Raw genomic sequence first — 5,209 nt, 5'->3', positions numbered from 1 at the left:
AAAGAACTTTTAAGTAGGATAAAAAGTGCCATTGAATAGCTATAAAATGAATACTGGAGCTACACAAAATAAAAATAATTGCAGATGGAAAAAAAAATCAGAGCCATTAAGTTAAAATTGAAGGAAAGCAGTTCAGGGACTGTGTAGTGGTACACAGCACACCTTTAATGCCAGCATTTAGGAGAAAACACAGGAGGTTAACCTTGTCTATTGAGCAAGTTCCAGGACAGCCAGGGCTATAGACACTCAAAATAAAACAAAAAAACAAAATAAATAAATAAATAAATAAAAAGGAAGGAAGGGAGAGAGGAAGGGAGGGAAGGAAAAGAGAAGAGAAGGGAAGGGAAGGATTATCAGAAAAAAAACAAAACAAAAAAAAATAACTTTTCAAACTGAGATTGAGAGCTGATGAGATGCCTCAACAAGTAAAGGCCCTTGAGACCTAATGACCTGGTTTCAATCCCAGAGACCTATATGCTAGAAAGAAAAGAACCAAAGTCCTATCCAGGCGGCAGTGGCGCACGCCTTTAGTCCCAGCACTCAAGAGGCAGAAGCAGGCATATTTCTGAGTTTGAGACCAGCCTGGTCTACAGAGTGAGTTCCAGGACAGCCAGGGCTATACAGAGAAACCCTGTCTCGGAAAAAAAAAAAGAACAAACATCCTTAAGTTGTTCATGAAACTTATGACACTGAGTGACCACATACATACACAAAATAAAAGGTCTTAAAAAGATAAAATCAGCCAGGCAGTGGTGGTGCACGCCTTTAATCCCAGCACTTGGGAAGCAGAGGCAGGCGGATTTCTGAGTTTAAGGCCAGCCTGGTCTACAGAGTGAGTTCCAGGACAACCAAGGCTACTCAGAGAAACCCTGTCTCGGAAAAAAAAAAAAAAATGAAAATACAGCTGAGCAGCAGAGCTTTCCCTTACTTTGTGCAAAGTTTCAGCCCTTGAACTGAGTGTAGTGTCACACGAATTCAAAGCCAGCCAGAAATATATAATAAGACCCTGTCTCAATAATAATAATAATCCACAAATTTTGAAATTGTCAACTACAAAAATCTACAGTCAACACTGAATCACCAAATTTGAAAGCAAGGTTAGGAAGAATCAATTCTCTACCTAAAGCTAAGCTATCTAGCTATAATACCAAAGCTGAATGCTGAGCTATAACAGTGACATAGCCAGGCAAGAAGATGGCTTGAGTCCAGGAGCTTTAGACCAGCCTGGGCAACACAAGACCCCAGTCTCAGCGGAAAAAAGAAAATCCAGGTGCTTCCTTCCTTCGGTTGTCAGCAAACAATAGAAAATGACTTTACATATAAAAGGTAACCTTATTTGTATATTTGAGCTTTTAGCACAGGCACACTGTTAAACATGAATAGATTTCTTTTTAAACATGGAAAGGGAGAATATTGGGAACACACCCAAGCCGGGTATGGTGGCATATGCCTATAATGCTAGCATTTGAAAAGCACTCCTGCCTCTCTTACCCTCTTGCTCTTACTCAGGCCTTTCATCCTCCTGCTCCCTCCCTTTCCCTTTCTCTCTGCTTCTCCTTCCCCACTCTCTCCCTCTCTCTCTCTCTCTGCCTTTCTACAATAAACTTCTTAAAACCAAAAAAAAAGAAAGAAAGAAAGAAAGGAAAGCTTAAGCATAGCTAGGTAGTGGTGGTTCATGAGTTTAATCCTAGCACTCAGGAAGCAGAAGCAAATGGATCTCTGTGTTAGAGGCCAACCTGGTCTACAGAGTTCCAGGACGCTACACAGTCTTGGGGTGAGGGTTATACATAGCACACATTGGTAGTAAATGCTTTTAATAATCTAAGGCAGCAGGAAAATCTCTGAATTCAATGCCAGTCTAGTCTACAAATAAAGTTCTAGAATAGACAGGGCTAGAAAAAAATAAAAACAAAAGAACAAAAAAAAATGGAAAAAAGAAAAAAAAAGAAAGAAAGAAAGAAAGAAGGCTGATGAGGATTGCTAAGAGCTCAAATGAGGCCAGCCTGACTACACAGTAAAGTTCCAGGCCAGTCTGGGCTACAGAATAAACCTTGTCCCAAAAAATCTACAAAACAGGAGCATGGGAAATGGCTCAGAGGTTAAGACCAATTGTTGCTCTAGCAGAGAGCCCAGGTTGGTTCCCAACACTCACATAGTAGCTCAGAGGCATTCCTGTCTTAAGGGATCCTATCCCTTCTCCTTACTCCCACGGGCACTCAACACAGTGCACATACTCACACTCATGCATAAGCCTGGCTGTGATAGCACATAATCCTAGCATTTGAGTTCCAGGACAGTCAGGGCTATACAGAAGAAACCCTGTCTCGAAAACAAAAAACAAAACAAACAAACAAACAAAAAAACCACTCAGGCATAAAATAAACTTTAAATAAGGCAAAAAGGCAGGGGCATCTCTGTGGGTTCAAGGACAGCCAGAGCTAGAGAGACCCTCTCTCTGACTCAAAACAAAACAAAACAAAAAAGCAAGATATAATAATAGTGGGAAGGCCTGAAGGCTCAGCAGATAAAAATAGAGACTTACTCCCAAAGTTGTCCTCTAACCTCACCACAAACACACACACTCAAAGTACATGTAAAAAAATAAGTAAAATAAATACAATGAGACACACCCTTGTATTTTCACTGCCCTCATTATAATACTATAATCAACTGCTTTACTGATTAGGCTACCAAGAACAATGGAGGTGTTTTGGGGCCAGTGGATAATTAAGTCCAATTGTGTACAAGGCATCAATACTTTCAACACGTACTGGAACCTGACTCATAAATCTCTGCTGAGTTTGCTTTCCATCAGTATATTCACTCTCATTTACTTAAAAAGCCCCTGGAAGATGGTAGGTACTAGCTCAAAAAAGCAATAGCTTTAATGACTTTAAGCTAAGTAAGTGTAAAACGAGATTATGACTGAAATAAAAATATTACCTTTGAAAGGAAGTGGTATGGGCCACCAGACTCCATCAATTGAAAAGCCATGCACACTCTCCCCAAAGCGGAGAAAACAGTACCAAGTTGCAAGTACCTGCCGCCCGGTACAGACAGATCGAGTCTCTAGCTTAGCAACTGCAGTGTTGTCTACCAAACACTCAGCCTGTCATAGTTAGGGCATGACAACTGTTCACCCTAAATCCATGTGCTCAGCTTGGATTCAGGACTGATTTATAAAAATAGCTGCTGCTGTTGCTGGTCTTTGAATCTCAGCGCTGATGACTGGGCAGTGTTACCCTATAGGCCTAGAGCAGCTGTATTTCCCTCACCACACCCATCGCTCTGCCTACCCAGGCAAGCTGTCAGCTACCGCCCCCCCTCCCGTTTGTCACTCTCCCCGTCCCCCCAACCCCCAACTCTACACCATACTATTCTCCCTCCTCCTGGGCTGAGTGAGCAAATTACAAGCACAAATATCCCCTGATGCAATGCCACAACCATCCCTGGGAAAGAGCAGAGGCAGTTGCCAAAAGCGCAGCAAGTAGAAAAATGGGCGGGAGACACTCGCAGGGAGCGAGAAACACTGCAGAGGCCCTGGGGAGAAAAATCTGTAACTGGACCAGCGGAGAGAAAGGAGAAAGGGGGGAGATTCCAGCAAAAAGGCTGGGTAACAAACACTAATCTTTCTTGAGAAATACAGGCTACAACTCCGCTCCAGAAGAGGGTGAGTTCTGGATTCCTAAAACACAAACCTGCGGGGAAATCAGCCTCTTCCCCCTGAAGCACCAAATGCATTTAATCTACACCAGCCAAGAGATAAGCAAAACCTCTCAAATCCGCCCAGGAGGCAATCTCAAGTGAAGTTGAGATTCCGGCTGCAACAGTCCAAAAAGAGCTCGTCCCATGTGCTAAATAAACCACAATCTCTGCTCCGAGTAACGTTTCCGACCGCCACAACTAGTCCCGGTTCCTATGTTTCCGGACTCCGCACCCTTAACCTGACCTTTTTGCATTCCCGAAGCCAGACACGAGATGCGCACAAACCGCGCGGGGCCCACGCACCCTAGAGCTCGAGTTGGGATCCTCCAGACCAGCCCCCCCGGCCCCACCCATAACCCTCAGACAGGACACGCGGAACTCGCCTCGGTTCCCACAGCCACTGACGCCCCTCCAGAAGCCTGGAGAAACGAGCGCGGCGTCCTTCTGCAATCCGGACCCCACCCAAGGGCCCCAGGCTGCAGCCGACCCTCAGTGCCGGGGCTCAGCACATGCCCAGTCCGAGTCAAGCCCCTCGGCTCCACAACCTCAGAGGCCCTGAAACAAAATCTCCCGGCCCGCCTCGTCCCCTACGGTCCCCCCAGAAGGCGTCTCAGAGTCTCCGAAGGTCACGCCCGCAGGCCCCCCACCGGGCCCCCTCTCGCAGCCTCGTCGGCGTCCCGTAAGCAGACAGCCACCGCCCTTCCCCGCCTCCGGCGCGACCTGCGGGGGTCCCCGGCGGCCACGGCGAGAACCTGGGCCAGGGACTCGGAGGAGAGTGGAGGCTGACCCTCGGATCCCGATCCCAGCCGCACCTACCCGCCGCCGCCGCCGAGCCCAAGCCGGAGCCGCAGGAAGCCGGGAGAGGGCAGAGAGGAGCCGGGAGCAGCCGGGAGGAGCGGCAGAAGCCACAGAGCTAGCCGGAGGGGCGGGGCACAGGGAGGTGGCCGCTTCCTCGTCGCCCTCTTGAAGGCCGGCACGAAGGCGGAGCGTCCTCGCCGTCAGGGGGTGCCGGCCCAACCAATGGGCGCCACCGAGGGGCGGGCCGAGGCGCCGCGAACCAATCCACGCCGGCCCCTACTCCTCGACCTCTCCGTGGAAGCGGCACGAGCGGCGGACCGTTGGCAAGGCGCGCGTCCGGGGTCTAGACTGCGGCCTCCCGCCCGCGGATGCCTCGGCGAATGGCGAGCCTCAGGCCGCCTCCGCCGTTCTGAGATGGCCGCCGCTTCCTTTTCCAGCCGAGAGGATGCTAGTGCCAGGCGCACGCGGCCTGCGTACGGGTGGGCCCGAGTGGGCCCCGCCGGTCCTGACTGGTGGGCTCTATGATGTAATCTGGGAGGGGCGTGGGGCGGAGCCTTGGCTTCGCCGCTAACCGCGAGGAACCCTGACTGGGAGCCGAGGGTGCGACTCGTAGTAGCTGCCTGAAACGTGGCTGGACCAAGTTGAGAAGGAACATTGTTGATTGCAAAACGGATTATATAGTTGGGCGTGTATTTAATAATTTAAA

The 5,209-nt window shown here is 49.0% G+C and overlaps 1 protein-coding gene across 18 annotated transcripts in view; it reads right to left on the bottom strand.

The window, feature by feature from the left end:
* The window catches only part of Map4 (microtubule associated protein 4), a 141,136-nt gene extending 136,130 nt beyond the window's left edge, over positions 1 to 5,006 (bottom strand). For 5 of the 18 annotated variants that reach the window (XM_031345217.1, XM_031345220.1, XM_031345219.1 and 2 more), the window contains exon 1: positions 4,522 to 5,002. The gene's annotated coding sequence lies outside the window, so the exon portion shown is untranslated. Of the gene's footprint in view, positions 1 to 2,943; positions 3,086 to 4,521 lie in introns of those variants that run through there. The other 13 variants (XM_031345222.1, XM_031345223.1, XM_031345224.1 and 10 more) reach the window with 8 other exon arrangements.
* Positions 5,007 to 5,209: the final 203 nt, after the last annotated feature.

This window comes from Mastomys coucha, unplaced genomic scaffold (assembly GCF_008632895.1).
Source record: "Mastomys coucha isolate ucsf_1 unplaced genomic scaffold, UCSF_Mcou_1 pScaffold23, whole genome shotgun sequence".
Classification (NCBI taxonomy): Eukaryota; Metazoa; Chordata; class Mammalia; order Rodentia; family Muridae; genus Mastomys; species Mastomys coucha.
The sequence above is the reverse complement of the archived record's forward strand: the minus strand, read 5'-3'. Positions and strand labels throughout refer to the sequence as shown.